Source organism: Meriones unguiculatus, chromosome 1, assembly GCF_030254825.1.
Source record: "Meriones unguiculatus strain TT.TT164.6M chromosome 1, Bangor_MerUng_6.1, whole genome shotgun sequence".
Lineage (NCBI taxonomy): Eukaryota > Metazoa > Chordata > Mammalia > Rodentia > Muridae > Meriones > Meriones unguiculatus.
This window is the reverse complement of record NC_083349.1, coordinates 196969905-196989373: the sequence shown is the minus strand read 5'-3', so window position 1 is coordinate 196989373 and position 19469 is coordinate 196969905. Positions and strand designations below refer to the sequence as shown.

The window sequence follows — 19469 nt, the reverse complement described above, 5'->3', positions numbered from 1 at the left end:
ATGCTTGTTTTTCATCTCAGGGGATTGAACCCAGAGCCTGAGGCATGCTCAGCCACACTCTCGCTGAGCCTCACCTCTATTCCCTGTGGCTCTCTGGAGTTTGGGCACTATTCCCAGAATGACTGCTAAAGGGCCTCAGTGGAGGCATCACCTTCATTTGGGGTCTGGTCCGTCAAGTCAAGCAGGAAGGAGACTACCCTTGCAATTATTTTGTGTAGTCATTTAAGAAGTTTAGATGGTAGGCCAGTTCCAAAGTGATCAGATTTAGTGAAAAGGGGACGGGGCTGGGTAGAGGGCTCAGTCCAGAAGGCGCCCCATGAAGATGAGGATTTCAGGGTCTGCAGCACCCTTGGAAAAGCTGCGTGTAGCAGCGTGTGTCTTGTTACCCTAGTGCCGGGGCGGCAGCGACAGGGGGAACCCTGGAGCTCACTGCCCGCACGGCCTAGCCATCCGACAACTCCAAGGGCAGTGCCACACCCCACCTCAAAAAATTAGGCATCGAGTGATAGAGAATGGCACCCAACACTGAACTCTGGCCTCCACATGCACCTGTACATATGTGTACACACACACAAATGTGGACACGTAACACCCATGAGGAAAAGCAACCAATAAAGAGTAGAAATCATTGACCTAACGTGTGGGTGGGGCTTTTGAAAACACTAATTATTATATGCTCGGATGTTTTATAGTTCATAAGCCTTACGGGGCAGGTGATGTTCCAATTCACAGGGAAGAGGACACCATCCAAGGCTTAGGTCACCCCCCCACGCCCCCACCGGAGCCTTTTAGCTGCAGGAGCTGGGACTGCACAGTAGCCCTTGGTTTCCAAGTCTGAGCATCTCTCTACCCCTCTGCAGCTGTGCGTCTTTATAAAAACGAGCTAGATCCCGCCTGGGGAGGAGAGGGAGGGCTTGTTCTTGGCCAAGTTTCATTTAATTTTCCATCAGTAGGTGTCAACTGTGAAGTAGTCAGAAATGCTAAAATAACAGCTTAAAAACATAGGCACCGAAATGGAAATGTAATTTTAGCGCGCCTCACCAGCCCCTCCTGAAGATAAGTGCAGCTTGCGGGGTATCTGTTACAGACATGTAACACTTAAGGACGGAGCTCACAGGAGTAGCTGGCGATGTGCAATTTAGCAACTTGGGCTGTGAAAGAAGAAGGGAGCGGGATGAAAAGAGCACATGGGCAGAACACGGAAAACAAAGGGAGATGGAGGGAGAGAAGCCAGGGAGCATTCCTGCTTCTACTTGGAGTTTTCACTAATAGCCTAGGAAATGGCTTGTTACATAAAAGAGGCTGGCGTGTGAGAGACATCATCTCAGAGATGCCTGCTTTTTGGGAGGAGAGGAGGGGCCTCTGCTCTGAAACCTAGCAAGGTCTCGCCCTCCCCTGCAGTGTGCCCAGAGTGGGGCTGGGCCTGTGAGTCAGGGTGGGAGGGAGTCTGATGTCCCTCAGTTGGGACACAGTGGATGATCTGGTTACAGAAATGCCACTCAAGAAGCAGGGCTGTGTGGGGACAAGGCACTTCCTCTGCTGTTGTGGGAAGGAGGGGGCAGCTCTTGTCTTGGGGCACTGAGGAAAGAGACCTGGAGATGAGACATGGGGTCACAGCTGAGGGGCGAAGACATGGGCTCTGGTCCTGATGTGCTGTGTGAATAGGGGAAACCCACTTCGTCTTTCTTGGTCTCAAAGTCCATACACAGCAATCAGTAAACATTTATTTATGTACATAATTTTGTATGTACAGTGTGTGTGTGTGTGTGTGTGTGTGTGCATGGACCTATGTTGGCGTACATGTGACCGTCAGAGGACAACCTTAGCCGTCCTTTGCAATAAGGTTTCTCTTTTTATTCATTTGTATTTTATGGTGAATGTGCGACTGTCAGAGGACAATCTACAGGAGTTGATGCTCTCCTTCCATGTGGGTGCTGGGTATCAAACCCAGGTCATCAGGCTCGGTGGCAAGCTCCTTTATCTGTTGAGTCATCTTGCTGGCCCCACAGGCTTTCTTACTGAAACCTGGGGTACTCTGATTGGGCTAGACTGGCTGACCAGCAAGCCTCAGGGATCCTCCTGTCTCTATTCAGGTCCTTGAGAGTGCTTATAAGGCACTTTACTAATGAAATTATATATATATATACACACACATATATATATACATACATACATACATACATACATACATACATACATATATATACCTGCGTGGATGTCAAATGCTTGGTGTTTATGGAGGCATCAGATGCTGCAGGACTGGAGTTACAGGGGCTTGCAAGCTGACATGCGTATCCTGGGAACTGAGCCTGGGCCCTCTGGAAGAGCAGCAAGTGTCCTTAACCACCTAGTCATCCTCCAGCCCTACTGAAGTTTAATGAAAGGTTTCTGAAGTCCCCTCAGGCTCCGAAACCTCCATATTCTATGAGTCAGAGCTGCATTAGAAATTCACCTCTAGCTAGTTACTGGTTTGGGGAATTGTGAAGCCCGGAGGCAGAAGGAGTTCAGTGTAGCGGGGTCTAGAGGCTTCTGTAGAGTTCTTTGGGGGCTAGCCTTTCTCCATCCTTGTCCACGGCTGGTTCTGCTCTCCTCCTCCTGTGCTGGGCTGTCTTTTGTGACAGTTCCCACAGACTGGCCTCTAGGAGCTCAGCCACACCAAATCACAGAAAATTGTCTCCTCCAGAAAATGAGGCTTCAGGCACCAGCTGAAAAGGATCAATGCAGGCAGGCTGCTGCTGATCTCCATGGGGCCTTGAACAGATTTCAGATCAGATGGAGCAAGGAGAGGAGGGTTGGGGCCTTCCACAAAGGGGCAAAGTGGTGCCACTCGTCTGGCCGGAACATCTGTGAGGCCCGGGGTGAAGTGCAAACGGAGGCCACCGCACAGATGTCTAAAGACCACAGAAGCAGGCTGCACTAGCAGTCTGACCTGAGGAATAGGTTTATCTGCTCGTCTGGACACACGGATCTGCTAAATAATCTGGAGGGCAGGCCTCAGCAGAGAGTTTTCACAGTGCTTGGCATTTTGTGTCAGGGTGCCATGGACCTATGTCCATTGTTCCCATTCCCAGCCCAGAGAGCTCTGTTCTTCTCTGTGAAGATGGCCCAGTTCCAAACGTAATTCCATGTAAGCAGCTGGTCTAGATGTGCTTATGAACTGGTTCCCTTTGGTAGGCCCAGCTTGGGGGGGAGGCTGACCAAGTCCCAGATGAGCAGAAATTCCAGGTGTTTAGGTTCTGGAGGGAGTCTGAAGGAGGTGTGTGGGCTCTGGTGGGCAAACCCCTTTGACTTTGTATATGAGCTGCTTGCTTAGTTCTGGGACTGGACATGGGTAAAGGCATGGGTGAGTTGGGGCAGGTGAGGAACGGAGAATTTAGAGGGACAATAGATGATTTGAGTGGGAAAATATGCTTGGGCATCAATGAAGAAGGCTCTCCTGGCTTGTCCCAAGAGGCAAAGGGGAGCCTTAGGTGGCCTGGGTGGGCTCTGGCAGGACTGTACAGGTCCAGGGTGCTCTCTCCCTCCAGCACTTAGCAAACGTCTATCACTCTGCATTCATTGAAGTTAGTTTCGATGTGGGGACAGGTCTTCAGGGAAATGAGTACCATCCTTGCCCCGTCTCATCCTTCCTGGTCCTCCTGGGCTTCCTGCATCCAACAGAACATTGCATGGTCTTGCTGTGGCTGGCTTGGCAATGGTTTCCCAAGGCAGGTCTGTTCCCTCACCATGGGAACCTCCAGAGGCTGGTAGGAAGCTGAAGTTAGGAGGAAGGGCTCTTTACTGAATCCCCAGGCATCCCTGCCCTTGAGAATGCATGTAGAACCCAGCCACTTCCTCTCTTTTCTTGTTCCCAGGTTGGGCCAACAGCCACTTTACACTTAGCCCTCAGGGGTTATATCCCCGCCTCTCCTGTTGGCCACTTCCTGTAGACTATGGCTGACTCAGCGGCCGTTAAACACTAGGCCATATCATCTGTGGTGGTGGCCCTTCTCACTCAGGGTGTTTGGAGATGAAGAGGCCCCTGAGAAGGCTCAGGAACTGAAGGCTTGGTGCCCAGATGGCGGCCTTATTAAGAAGTGAATAGAGGGAGGTGGGAACTGGCGCGGTGGCTCTGCAGGCAACAGTGCTTTCTGCCAGGCCTCATAACCTGAGTTCCATCCCTGGGAGTCACATGGTGGAGAAAGAGCACTGACTCCCACACGTTGTCTTCTTATCGCCACATGTGTGCTGTGGCATGAACACACACACACACACACACGGAAAAGATATAATTTAAGAAGTGACTGGGGACTAAGATGGCTCATGATATGTCTGTCACCTCACCCCAGGTCAGAAAGAGTAGAACCAGCTGATCTTGGATTAACACCTCTGAACCTGTGAGCCCAGACAAATCATCTTTCCTCCATCTAGTTATTTCTCTCAGGTATTTTGTCAGAGTGAGGAAAAGCTGATCAGTTCAAGTGAAGCCAGTTCTTCCCAAAACGGACAAGGCTCGGATCCCTGGAGATCTAGTGAAGGCTCATATCTGATTTAGGATGTCTGACAGGGGCCAGGGAGTCTCCATTTTGGTGAGCTTCCGGGCCATGAATCTGCAAGTGGGGGGTCTCATGGGGAAATGAGGAGGCCGGCAGGGAGCCACTTCAATCCTCCGAGCCCATCCACCCATGGAGGGTCTCATGGGGAAATGAGGCCAGCAGGGTGCCACTTCAATCCTCTGAGCCCATCCACCCACACCCTTCAAGAGTGACTGCTATCCTGGCTTGGTTGTCTTGGTTCTCAAACTGACAGTCCCACTTCCAAGAAATTCCCTCAGCCTTGGATAAGCCAGCAGCACTGACCACCTGCTCACCTTCCCGCTGCTGAGCGCCCCTCCTTCCCCAGGCCCTCCTTCCTTGTAGCTGCCTCCTCGCCTACCCTGGTTTCTGATGATCCTCCTCATTCTTCTCCTTAGCACTCATCACCCACTAGCGTACTGTTTGCCCCTCGCCCATTTTGTGGGCGCGTGATCGGCTCTTCGTACGAACTCAAGATCTTTCTGCCTCCACCTGCGGAGAGCTAGAATCACACCAGATGTAAGCCACCACGCCTACCTCCTTGGCTCTGTTAGGTTTCTTGTTTGTTTGTTTGTTTATATTTGTGTGGGGAGGGGCAAGAGCATGGCACACTTCCTATAGGAGGGAAGTTGCTTCTCCTCCCATCCTGTGGGTCCTGTCCTTGGCAGCAATCGCCTTTATCCACTGACCCACCTCACAGACCCCTCCTTTGCACCTCATTGGGCTCCCCAAGAACTCAAGTCTGAGTTGGTGTGTCACTGCGGAGGTCCTGCAGGGCTTCTGATAAACTGGAACTTTTCTCTCCTAGAGTCTTTGGGACCCCTGGTGGACCCCTGGTGCTTGCAAGGGCACCGGACAGCTTGATTGACCAACTAGTGCATCCCTCTGTGTGCAGCTGGGGGAACTCGAGCTGCAAACTTGGGTTCCAGAGGCCTGGGGTGGGCCTGGGAGTCGGTGTTGCTGAAAGCTCCCCAAGGAAATTCTGGGTTTCGGGGCAGAGGGAGGGCTTCTTTATGGAGAGCAGGTGGGACATCCCAGGCTCCGAGAAGGGTATTCAGCTCTGGAGTGATTGTGTGGACAACCAGCTGACCCATCAGACTGATTGACTCCCAGATGACAGTGGCGCAGAGCACATGTACCCTGTTCTGTGGCTTTCAGAAGGGACCCTCCCCCTCCGCTACCCGTCTCTGTAGCCGGCTCCGGCAAGCAAAAGCCTCCTCTTCAGAGACGGGCTCTGTTTGTCTTTGCACCTGCTCTAGAGCTGTTGCCCACGCTCTCGTTAATGGCACAAACGAAGTCTCTAATGGTGGGCCGTAAGCCCTGGCTGGCAGCGGGGCTGGGGCTGTGGGCTGTGCAGACAGACAGGATCTCCGCCAACTGCTGGGATCCAGGCTGCAGTGCCAGCCAGATGGCTAGCCAGACAGAGGGTCAGCTGGCCAGATAACCAGCTCAAAGCGTTCACCCTCTCAGGCATATTTGGGGCACTCAAAGGATGTGTGGATAGGCTCTCAGGCCTTCTGGAACACCCGTGTTGGCTGAGACAGGAAGACCAGGACATCGAGGAGACTTCAAGAATGAGGAGGGGGCGGGGAAGGCGGTAGGCAGCGTGCTTACCACTGCACAAGCGTGAAGACCTGAGGGTGGATCTTCAGTTGGTATCCACATGGAAGTCAGGGGTGGTGGCACCTGTCTGTGACCTCAGGTGCTGGGGAGAGACATGGAAACAGGTAGCCAGCCAGCGTAGCCCAAACAGTGAGCTCCGTGTTCAACGAGTGACCCTATCCCCCCAAATAAGGAGAAGAGCAATAGAAGAAGACACAGTTGTTGACCTCTGGCCTCCACATGTGCTCTTACACACACACACACACACACACACACACACACACACACACCAGACTGAGACAAGACTAAGACTCTAGTTGGTGTGTTTGTGTGTGTGTGTGTGTGTGTGTGTGTGTGTGATTACTGAGGAGTTCTCCAGGACTTCTGGTGGACTGGAATATTTCTGCCTCTCTCAAAGATTCTGGTTGGTTTAAAGTTGAGAGAGTTGCTCCATGCCAAGCATTGTACTCATTCATTAAGGACTTGTGAAACAAACTAGCATAGTGGCATATATCTTTGATTTCAGCACTTGGGAGGCAGAGGCAGAGGCAGACAGATCTCTGTGAGTTTGAGTTGAGCTTGGTATACACAGTGAGTTCCAAGACAGCCAAAGTTTTACAGTGAGATCCTATCTTAAAAAAAAAATTGTTACATGAAGCTTTTCAATGTATGGCAGCAAATCAAAATTATGTGTGGCATGGACTGTAGGACCTGACTTTGCTAAGAGCTCTTCAGGACTGCCAGGGCTCACATTTACTGGGGCTTCTGAAGTTTAGAATTTCCACTTTTTTAAGACAAATGATATGTCTAAACTCCAAACCTTACCATTGCGTGCTGATGAAAGCAGTCGTCAGGTCCACTGAGATTGTTCTTTGGGTTGGGGATGACATTTGACTGTGTCCTGGGACACGGTGGTGGTTGTCACCCATGGAGCCACCGTTTCACATACCCTTCTTGTGGTCACCATTCCCTGATATCTCTTGACAGGAGAGCCCCAGTCTGCCCTACCCTTAGGCTTTGTGACTCCACCCACTGTGTAGAGCAGTGATGTGGGATTCAGATCCTGCCAATCAGAGATTTCCCTGGTGAAGTGGTTGGTTCTGGGTTGGCTGGATGAACAAAGATGAGTCATGTTTTGAAATGAGATCTCTTTCTCCCTGAAGGATGGGAAGCGGAGGCGGAACAGGACTGATGGAATGAATAGATCTTCAAAAGACAAAAGCTGTGTGCCTGTTAGCAGCCCAATCATGATGCTGCAGGTCAGGCCATATTGGAAGACCCAATAAGGCTGGTCCCTGACAGTGGTGCCTGCGAAAGACAACAAGGTAGATGCACTCATCAACAGGAAGCAAGGCAGGCAAAAAGCAAAATCATTGATCTCCCCTTGACCTCGTTATATCCGGCACCACCCACTCTAAGAGCCTCTTTTCTCCCTTCAGTCGATTCTTCCCAGAATTTCACTCACAGACCCACTTTCAGAAAACCTGCTCTTAGTTGATCCTGATTCTACCTACGAAGCAGGCCATCACAGAGGGTGTAAGACCAGAAGTGACCACTAGAGGGCACTATATCTGACAGGTTAGCAGGGAGGTTTCCACCCAAAGTGGGCACAGGCTGGGCCTGGAGTTAGAAACCAGGCTTGCTCAGGCGTTTTATTTCAGTTTTTTATTTTAGTGAGTTTGAGCTGTTTGTGTGCTGTTTTGTGCAACTTGAAGAGTCATAGTTGATATATGAGCAGGTGTCCTTCGTATTCCTGCTTGGCAGGCAGGAGGGCTTGATCTGTGAGGGAGGTGGTAGCAACCAGAGGGCCTTGTAGATCGAGGGCGGAGAAAGCAGCAGAGATTTGCCATTGGTTGGCTGAGTGCTGGTGGGTTTTCCTGAGGAGACAGTCTACTGCAGAAGAGCAGATCTGGAGGGGAAGGTGATGGTCTCAGTCTGTGCCAGAGAGAGAGAGAGAGAGAGACAGACAGACAGAAAGACAGAGAGACAGAGAGACAGAGAGAGAGACAGAGGGAGAGAGGGAGAGAGAGAGACAGACGGAGGGAGGGAGGGAGAGAGAGAGAGAGAGAGAGAGAGAGAGTCTGGATACAAAATAAAACCGAACACCAAACACCAGCAGCTCCTGAAGGAAGCTCTTTTCCTCAGAAGCCACAGTGCAGTAGCTGGTGTCACCCCAGGGACCCAGATGGAAAAGAGGGCTGCTTCCTGTTATTTCAGTGGAGAGTTGGGGTGATTTCCTGCACAAGGCTCCATTGTGACTGGTTTCTGTAAGGCCCTGTGTTTATTTATTCATTTGCTGCAATTAATCCCCCCCTTCCATTCCCTCTTCACATCCAGCAGCCATTCTGATAGGCTTTATTATTAAACTGTTTGCACACACTCTTACGACATGATTCCATGTTTTATGCTCTTGCATCTTTAATGGGTATCATAGCCCTCAGTCCGTGTGCTTCCTTCCCGTGGTTTTGAGATCCGTCGTGTCGCCCCATGCACGTTTGATCCCCTTTCTTTGCCCAGCACACATGCTTCAGAACAGGCGTCCTCCACACACCTTCTGTGCCCAGAGTGCCCATGCCCTGCACTCTGACTTCTGTCCTGTCCAACAACCACACACGGGCCAACTGAGATCCGGGTGAGCAACACTGTGGCTGTAGCTTATGGTCATCTCCAAGGTGGCCTGGGACTCCCCCATCTGGAAGGGGCTGGCCTAGGAGGGCAGCGTGACAGAAGCGGAGAGGACAGATGCTTTCTCCAAGGCTGGCTGGCAGCTATTAGGGACCCACAGAATTGGACCTGATTGACACATTTACTGTTTAAAGCCATTTATTCTGAGAGACCTTTTTTTAGGTGACTACAGAGCGGGTTGCCAGGCTGTAGACCGTTCCTCTACCATTTGTGATTGTGCGCAGTTTGGGGACTTAGTATGTGTTTGCACACGTGCAGGCACACATACATGCGCATGCAGGGAGCAGCCTCAGCAGACACTCCCCGGTGCCGTCCACTTTTTAAAAGGCTGTATTTATTTCTGTTTGATGTGTATGAGTGCTTTGCTTGCATCTACGAATGTGCACTGTGTGTGTGCCTGATGGCTGTGGAGGACAGAAGGGGGTGCCGGATCCTTTGAAGCTGGAGTTACAGGTGGTCATGAGTTGCTAGTGCTGGCCCTGGAGACCAGACTCTGGTCCCCGAGGTGGGCAGCAAGTGCAGCTAACCAGTGAGCTGTCTCTCTAGCCTTACACACTGTTTTTGAGACAGCTCTCCCGGGCTGAAGAGCTGCAGGGATCTACGGTCTCTCCCTCCATCCCGCCCCAGAGCTAGGGTTGGCAGCATGCTCCTGTGCACAGCCTTCTTTCCATGTGTTCCCGGGACTGAACTCCGGCGCTTGCAATGGATGCTCTGAAGGCCATTAAGCATATTGCCTAGTCCAGTGGTCAGTGTTTCCAGAGAATTTCCAAAGGACTATTCCCTAAATCCCTGAAGTCTCTAAATCCCTGGAGACTGCCTTGGCTGGAAGCTGCAGGAGACTTAGGAACCGCCGTGTGAGCTGCTTTCCTGTGAGGGAACTTCCCCTTACCCAGTTCATGCTCTGACTCTTGGAGTCCCATCTGCATTCTGGCAGAGGGAATGCAAGTTCTCCTCTTTTTTGTTTGTTTTTTTGAGACAGGGCTTCTCGGTGTAACCCTGGGTATCTTTGACTTGCTTTGTAGACCAGGCTGGTCTCTAACTCACAGAGGATCCATCTGCCTCTGCCTCTCTGAGTGCTGGGATTAAAGGTGTGCACCACCACACCTGGATAGCCTTTCCTATGTTCAGTGTGGGACACTCTCAGGATTGCTGGCTCAGGCACAGATACTAGGCCTAGAGCCACAGCCTTCTCTGTTGCTTTCTTAGTGTGGGCGCACTGGAAGCTCTTCGTCTGGACTCACCCTCCTCAGCAGGAGTTGGAGACCCTTGCTTCAGGGGCTGCTTCTGCTGGGTTGGATTTGTGGATTGTGCATGGAAGCCTCTCAGCTGGAATGAAGATCTTCTAAAGAGACACCTATGCCCTCACCTTGGTGACCAGACTATTAAAACAACGGACCCCAAGAATTTGGAATTTCCTCAGCAGTCTCATGCTGGGAAAAGGAAAAGGCTGAACCTGGTGCCAGCCAGAGGGGGACCTTGTCTCTAAGAGATTCCGCCCAGCTCCCACGACTTGTCAGGTTGCCTTGCAGGACAGACGGAGCCCGGCAGCAGCGAAGGGCAGCAGCAGCCCTGGAGCAGGACTGCTTAGCTGCACGTTCCTCTGCCTCGTTTAAACTTCAGCTTCAGGTTAGGACTGCAAGATTGGCTTGGAGGGAGGGAGATCACCTAACCAACCTTGTTCCCTTTCATGGTGTGGCCACAGTAAGTAAACCTCCTTTTATTTTTCTCTCTCGGCTTTTCATTGTGTCTTTACTTGGCCTATTGAGGACAGGTGGCTCAAGTCCAGCCTCTTATGGCTGCATGGGGCGGGGGGGGGGGGGTCTGACCATGACAGTTCTAGTAACGGGTCCTCCATGGGTGTGCCAAAGAGTCTTGGAAGAAGCTTGTCCCCTCTGTTCCCTGCCAGCTCCTGTCCTTTCCCACCCACTCAGTCCCCTGCAAGGTGCATAGAACCCCAAGAAGTGTGGAGCCTGGGAAAAGATTGTGTGACCTGGAGCTGGCCTGTTACAGGCAGGAGAAGCTGTGGGTGAATGAATGCTTGAGTGGACGTCCCCACCAGGTCTGGACTTCAGAAGGAGCTGACAACACAGGACACTGCTGCTCTGGCTCCAACCCCCAACAGGGATTGGCCAAACACCTCTCTGGCCAGATCAGACCTGGGACTTAACAGCTCAAGCCAAATTCTCAGCCTTAGAACAAAATTGCATATTCCCTTCTTCTTCTCCCTGACTCCCCTCCCCAAAAGAGCGCGTGTGTGAGGACAGATGGCCCTGTGTCAGCATCCCTGCGTGATGTTGATGTGAACAGCGCAGGAAGGCGACACGTCTCGTGGCTGTAAAAATAGACATGCATGAAGTCAGCCTCCCCCTCCGGCCAGGCGCTATTCTAAACCCAGTGCTCATGGCTTTGGTATCCAGCCACCCAGCAAGGCAGAGCCCTGGGCTGTAGCTTGACATTTAAAGCGTTTGGAAGAAATAGAAGGAAGCACAGAGATTTCTTTTTTAAGTTAGTCCAGTTATTTCTGAATGGGACATGCCAACACAGCACGAGACCAGCTTCACACATCTCTGAACCGTGGCGTCTGAGGCGGGCCGGGGGCTGGGAGAGCTGGTCTGTCCGGTGTCCTCCACGCAGGGACTCCCTCCACAGCGCTGTCTTCTTGGATGCCTCTAGACGGGCGCTCTCTACCTCCCATGGTGGGGCCTCTCAGTTGGGTATCTCGGGGTGCCTCACATAACTGCTGCTCGATGCTTTTGGAGAAATACCTAGTCAGTAGCTATCACGCTGGAACAATCTATCACAGGTTGTGGGGTATAGGGTCATTTTATATTCTTGAAATTTTAGCCGTTGGTTTTTTGTTTTTTTACCAGGCTCCTGCTATGAACTCAGCCTGCATGAGAGAAGCTGTGGAAGCTAAAAGAGAAGATGGTTTCAAAAGACAGCTAACACTCAGTCTGGGCAGATAATGAACGTGTGTGGGGTAATGAGATGGCGCCTGGAGACAGGATATTATCGGCTCCGACACTGTGCAACACAGCCTGTTTCCTCCCCAGTCAAAATCGTGGCTTTTTTAAAGCATCCTCATGTTGGTTCAGGACACCTACATTTTAGAACTCTCTCTGGCATCCTGGCTCACAGTGACCTGCTTTCTTCTCACCTGCCTCTTTATCTAGTTCCCCCCCCTCGCCCCCAGGACTCTTGAGTCTTGTGAAGGGGCTGCTTGCAAGGTTCTCTGCCCTGCCCCTCTGTGTCCTATTCTGTGTGACTTGGGATGCAAAGCATTAGCTTGGAGCACATCAGGTAGGCTGACTGGCCAGGTCCTCATGGCTTTTTTCAGACTGAACTGTCCTCCTTTTCTTCACACTCTCTCTGTGTTCTGGGAAGGCTTCTCCACCACCCTTACCCTTCCAGTCTGCAGCCCAGAGCTCCTTCCCTTTTACCGAGGCTTCAGCCTCGAACTGTGCTTCCCAGTTTTCCCACGGGTCCAAGCTCCACACCTTCCCAAAGTTTGGGTCGGCTTGCCTTCCCTGTGGTCCTGTATCTTGGGGTATGTGGCTGCATATTTCTTGTATTTCCTGCAGTTATGTATTGAATGCCCTAAGGACCCTGCCTTACCTCTGAAGCCTTCCAGCCCTATGTGACAGAAAAAATAATGGGTTTGGGTTCAAATCATGACTCTGACATTTATTAGCTATGTTCTCAGGCAAGCCACTAGCTCTCACTGGCCCTTACTTCCCACACCTGTACTGTAGTTTCCTTGGCTACTGGTAAGGACAATGAATGCAGCCAGACTTTGCCAAATATAAAATGCCGTTCAGGCACTCATTGTTATTATGTTTTTTGTCTTCTTTTAAAAGAGGAGGAAGTGAAGCCTAGATTGGTTTGATGCCTTTGCAATGTTCAGCCCAGATAGTTGTTAGGTACCTGTGGTTTGTCTAACCATGTGCATGCATAGAGGGGTTAAAAGTGAAGTTCTGGTTTGCAGCCAAGAGAGCTCCCACTTGGGAGACATAATGAACACGTGTAGAATAATGAGCCTGTGGGATCAGGCAGGATATCATTAAATGTGCTGTCTGGGCCTGCCTGAAAGCAGGAGAAAAGTTCTGAGCCTTGGAGAAAAGGAGCCAGGGTGATGGGAGAAGGCTGGAGTCAGAACTTGTGGGGTTGGGTAAAGTCTAAGGAGGTGGAGAGGATACAGTCTGGCAGGGAGCTCCCTCCACACACTGCTGAGCCCTGCCTCCAGGCTTGGGTGACAGGGCTCCCCTTCAGGAAGTGCTGAAGTGAATGTGAGTACTCTTTGCTCTCTACCACAGCCTGGGGCTCCAAGCTGGAGGCTGTTTGTTTGTAGAGGAGAAAATGGTAGCCTGCAGAGTCTCAGGCACTTACCTCAGCTCGAAAGAGGCAGCAGGGAGATTCTCTCAGCAAGCCAGTGAGGCCTGTAAGAGAAAGGACCTTCCCAGGCCTTCCCCAGGCAGCCTGTGCCTGTGCACCTGTGATCCGAGCAAGGCAGGAAATTTGACCTGTGGGCATCAGCTCCCAGCGGACCAGTGAGCTGGCAGATGGCTGGAATAAAAGGCGGGGCTGGGGGATCAAGTAGAATCAGTTCTGTGTGAAGTAGGATGTCAGAGTCAGTGTGGACAGTGCAGGGTGGTCAGAATCCAAAGTAGTACCTTGGAGGAGGGGCACGGGCTGGGGTCAGCTCATACAGGCTGAAGCTGGGAGACCTCAGAGACCACAAAACAGCAGAATGAGCTCTCTGGCCTTGGGGGAAGGACTTGAGGTCAGAGATAGAGTGGGAGGCCAGGAGGGGAATTGCTGTGCTTCAAAGTCTCTCAGTCCCATTAGGATCCCAACCATGAATGGGTTTTCCCTAACCCCTAACTCCTGGGGTATTCTTCTTGCCCAAGAGTCTAAGAGTCAGGCCCTCTGGCTTCTATGGTAGGAGGAGCCTCAGAACAGGCTTGGGTGCAATAGTAGGATGGAGGGGCATTGCAGACATGATGGTTAATCAGCCTTGTCAGCTTGACTTGATTTAGAATCGCCATGGAGACACACTTCCGGGTGTACCTAGGAGGGTGTTTTCAGAAGATTTACCTGAGGAGGGGAAGACCCACCCTAAAGCAGGGGGCACCATTTCATGGGCTGAGATCCGAGACTGGAAACTGAGGGCTGCTGCTATGGCTCAGTGGTTAAGAGTGCTGGATGCTCTTCCAGAGGATCTGGGTTTTATTCTTAGCACTCACATTGTGGCTTATAACTTGTTCTCAAGGATCCAATGCTCTCTTCAGACCTCTGTGAGCATCGGGCACACATGTATCTTACAGATATGCATGAAGGCAAAACACGGTGCACAGAAATTAAGGTAGAAATAATATTTTTTTCCCAAAAACTAGTTTTGCTTCTGAGTCTCTGGCATCAGTTTTTAATGGGCACTAATAGTGGCCTGCCACAGTTGCAGCAGGTTGTCTGCAGACCAGCAAGTGGTCTGGTCATTAGCAGAGAAGTACACTGGGGTGACTCTGGCTTGCTGCTGGAGCCGGGAAGCGTGTGCTCCAGGTTACCTACAGTGATCTTGTTCTCCAAGTCCCAGGTCTTGACCCTGGGGCAACACAGAGTCACTGTGGTTGGGGCTGAAGCACCAGGCATCAATGATGTCCCTGCCATCCAGCCTGTTAAAGTGCTTGTCTTCACTGGAGCCCGCAACAGAGCCTGGTCACCCTTGCCTCCAGAAGCACAGAGAGATCCATCTGCAGACACCGCCACTGTGTTTAGAGAGCCCTGGGGCTGGTGGTCTTTAGCCTGCAGTTGGCCATTTCCATACCTCGTCTCGTCCACAGGGGTGAGGATGGGCTTGCTGAGAAGGAAAGAAGCGGACACAGGACACCCATCCTGAACAGTGTCCTTGCAGACGTCTGGAGTAGTTCATAACTTTATGGTCTCATCTCAGGATCCAGAGACAATCTGCCAGTTTTCAGAGAAGGCTCCGCTCAGCACATCCTTGGTTTGGCCTGAAGACTGTCCTGTGGTGATGCCCGTTGTGAGACCCCAGAGGCAGTGTTTCATCCCAGCAGGCTGAGAGAGCAAACTGGCCATCAGAGGAGATAACATCACTAAGAGAATGGGGGTGAGCTCGCAGACCATGGTGTGGGATGCTGTGGTTGCTCTTTTCCCCTGTTAGCTTCTAACGATAGTGACAAGGACAGGTTCACATCCCGGAACTGTGGGGTGGTTAGTCTGCGTTACCCAGCCATTATGTTCTTGCAGGGTCCCACGAAGGGTCATCTGCACTTCAAGTGTCATCACAGAGACGAGGATGGCACTGGATAACTCAGGGAGCCAAGCAATGCAGTGGCTGCAGCTGAGACCCTGTGGAGAAAAGGCATATAATAATATTTTAAAAAGAGAAAATGAAAATTTGCAGGCAAATGGTGGGATCTAGAAAAGATCATTCTGAGTGAAATATCCCAGGAGGAGAAAGACAAACACGGTATATACTCACTTATATAGACCTATAAAATATGATAAACATATTGAAATCTATACACCTAAAAAGATAATCAAGAGAACGGACATGGGGTAAGATGATCAATCCTCATTTAGAAAGACAGATGGGATGTGCATTGAACCTATGACAGGAGTCTACTGAGCGCATCTGAAAGACTCTAACTAGCAGTGTTTTCAAAGCAAAGACTCATGACCAAACCTTTGGCAGAGTACAGGGAATCATAAGACAGAAGGGGAGTTAGTTTGATGGGGAAAGGATAGGAGCTCCACAAGGACCAAATATATCTGGGCACAGGGTCTTTTCTGAGACTGACATTCAACCAAGGACCATGTATGGATATAACCTAGAACCTCTGCTCAGATGTAGCCTGTGGTAGCTCAGTAACTAATTGGTTTCCCAAAGTGAGGGGAACAAGGACTATTTCTAATAGGAACTCAATGACTGGCTCTTTGGCCTCCCCACCCCCAAGGGAGGAGCAGTCCTTTTAGGCCACAGAGGAGGGCTTTGCAGCCAGTCCCGAAGATACCTGATAAAACAGGATCAGATGAATGGGGAGGAGGTCCCCCCCATCAGTGGACTTGGAAAGGGGCACGGTGGAGATGAGGGAGGGAGGGAGGGACTGGGAGGGAATGAGGGAGCAGGACACGGCTGGGATACAGAGTTAATAAAATGTAACTGATAAGAAAAAAATAAAATTAAAAAAAGAAAATAAAAGAAACAAAAAAAAAAAAAAAGAGAAAATGAGCTGAGCACTGTCACTCACACTTCCTTACTGTGGACAGCATGAGCTGTTGCTCTAACTTCCTGCCACGGTGGGTTCTGTTCCCTTGAACTGTAAGACTAAATAAACTCTTCCTCCTGGGAGTTGTTTCTGTTCATGTGTTTTTATCACAGCAGTGGGAAAAGAAGGCCCTCCCTGCAACGGGCCAGGATGTCCTAGAAGACTAAGCTAGCTTTTTCAAGCTCCCCAATGGCCAAGCATCTTCCACTCCAGGCATTTCCTCTTCAGCTTTCGGAGGAAAGAGACAGTGGCTGAGGTGTGGGCTTTAGGCCAGGCGCAGGCTAACCTCTAGCTTGGCTACTTGTCTTCAAGATGGCCTGCTGTGGCGATTTGAATGAGATGCCCTCTGTAAGTCTTGGGCATTTGAATATTGGGTGCCCAGTTAGTGGCTGTTTGGGGAAGCTTAGGAGGTATAGCCTTGCTGGAAGAAGTATGTCACGGGAATGGGCGTTGAGGTTTCGGTACGATCTACTTCCTGCTTGCAGATGGAGATGTGGGCTGTCAGCTGCTCCTCCAGATGCCATGTCTACCTGCTACCTCTGCTGTGCCATCATCGACCGTTATCCCTCTGGAATCATAAGCCCCAAATCACGTCTTCTATGAATTGCCTTGGTCATGTGCTTTATCACAGCAACAGAAAGGCAATCAATACGCCTAGTGAAAGCATTTCTTATCTGCAGACATAGTAGTTCCATAGTTAAGGAGTCTGGGTCACGAGGGTCACACAGGCCTGACACAGAAGGGGCTGGGTCCTAGAAGCCTCTTCCAATGGCATCCATTCAGCTGAGCCAGCAGCAAGATTACTTCTGTTCCTTCCTCCTGTTGCTTCAGGTGTGGGTTCCAGAGGGTCTTTATGAGGAGGTCGGGTGAATGCCAGTCTTGGGCTTTTAAGCCTTCCTTGATGAGAAGTCAGCCCAGGAACTGTCTGTACCAGGAACCCCAAACTCTGCCCCTCTGCCCTTCCGGCTTCCTTTGCTGTCTGGTGCCTTAAGTGTGTCCCACTCCCAGAGGTCAGCTCTTCTGGAAAGGAAGCTTTAAAGAGCTAGGGGGATTACTCAGTGGGTAAATGTTTGTCTCACAAGTACGAGGACTTTAGTTTGGTTTCCAGATCTAAGGTAAAAATCCCAGCCACGGGACGTGGGAGGTAGATGCAAGTGCCTGCTGGAACTTGGTTGGACACATTTGCTGGCTACCCTACCTGAAAGACACTGTTCTGGACAAAAGGTGGAAGACGCCTGAGGAGTAGCATCTGAAGCTGTCCCCTGACTGCAGGGGAATGCACACAGGCACACATGAACTTGCACACTCACCTATCCAAAACCCCACATCGTCTTTATAGACAGCTTACCTGGGTGTTGGGACTATCAACTCAAAAGCTCTCTCTGGTGGCCAACAGTGAAGAATATCTTCAGTCCCCACTCTACTGTCTCCTTTTCTTCCATTGGGCCATCTTGCTGGCCTTCTGTTGGCTTCTTATGTCAACCTTATTTGACAGGATTCTGCCCTCAAATCTGGTTCTGCAGGTGAGACTGCAGCACCACACACAATTCACCGAGTCCCTGTGAGTGATACTGAAGACACCAGGCCTTGGGTCCCCTCTGAAGAAGAGGGATAGGTAAGAAAAGCCATCATAAGACCATAATAAGCTGGCCAGCACGCACTGTCATCCCTCTTCCATATGGTACTTGCTGCACTGGGCAGCAGCATGGATTTGTTCCTCGTGGTCCAGGACGGGGCTAACGCTTCCCAGACTGCGCCAGTCCAGTCTCCACCTTCTATAGTAACTCTTCATGTCTGCCTCAGGGTCCAGCCAACTACAACTGTGTCAGTAATTTGCTTTACATGTAATGTGCATTTGTGTATATGCAGGCACACACACACATACACACAGCATGCACATGAATGTCAGAGGACTTGTGGGCGTCCGTCCTCTTTCCACCACGGGTCCTGCAGCTCCGACTCAGGCTGTCAGGTTTGGCAGTGGGCGCCTTTACCCACTGAGCCATCTCACGGGTTTGTTTGTTTGTTTTTTATTTTTTTTTTAATGCAGGGTTTCACATATCTCAGGTTGGCCTGGAGCACCCTATATAGCCGAGGATGACTTTGAACTTCTGGCCCTCTGTCTCTGCCTCTTGAGTACCGAGATTTCAGGTGTTCACCAAGCCTGGTTTATAGCATGCTGGGGATTGAACACAGGACCTCATGAATACTAGGCAAGCCCTTGATCGTCTGAGCTGCAACCTCAGCCCTGGGAGCGAGGCTTTACCAAGACATGGCCGCACTCGGGGCTTGTACATCCATCATCTGAAGCTGTTTTGTGCTTAGGTGCTCAGGGTTGGGTTATTGCATCAAAGATGCTGAGTTGGAAGTAGTGACCTGCTCTTCTGCAGCAAACGCTTGCTCGTCCCTGGTTAGAAAACACACAGGTAGAGGGCAGGGACTGGCTCTTCTTTACACCGCAATCTCTGGGCACTGTTCTTTGCAGAAGATGGACTTCCATACATGCTTAATTACGGGGGAAGTGTCCACGCTGGAGAGAGTCAATGAAGAGCATCCAGAGGAGACGGTTAAATCACTCAAGAGCAAAGGCAGGTTTCAAGGACTTTAAAAGCCTTCATTTACATACACAGAGTTGATAAGCTAATTACACAACAATCTTGTCCTAACCAGAAAAGCTGCCCCCAAGGTCTTGTTAGATAACACCTTGTTAACCTGGCTGTCTTGACAATAATCAAAGTTCAATTCTCTGTAATCTGCACTTGACTCTCACCCCTCCCGTCTCTCTTTAGTCTGCATTAGACTTTAAACAGACAGTCCTGCTGAATTGGAAGAGCTGGGCCAATAGTCATCCCCACACTGTGAAAATGGCCTTCCTCGGACGACAGGGGCTAGCTGAGGGCAGCCAGTGTTCATCTGGCAAGCACTGCTGACTCATTACCCAGGAACCACAGCTTCTCTAGGGCCTGGAAAAGGATTGTGGCTTGGAAGAAGTTTAAAACACATTGCTTTCAAAATTAACATTCTTTGCAACTTACCATAACCAATATGAAAGAATGTTTACTTAAAAGTCTACTAGGCGAATGGCATTACGCTCACTGCAACCCAACTCCTACGGTTATTCATAAATTATATTAAATGAGGGATGTGGTTGCATTTAAAGATGTTTGCCATGGTTTAGGGGCAAGTCCACTGGAAGAGCAGGAAGACTTATTAAGCACAGAGCTATCTCTCTGGCCCCTGAAATCCAGGTTATCAGCCTGATGATAAATGGGTGCGGAAGAGGACATATGTTTTGGGGGTTGTAAAGATCATCTGGATTTAGGGACTTTCTTTAAGAACCAAG

General features: G+C 50.6%; 1 pseudogene; it reads right to left on the bottom strand.

The window, feature by feature from the left end:
* Positions 1 to 14397: 14397 nt before the first annotated feature.
* Positions 14398 to 15128, bottom strand: LOC110550216 (small ribosomal subunit protein RACK1-like; annotated as a pseudogene).
* Between the last annotated feature and the right edge of the window lie 4341 nt (positions 15129 to 19469).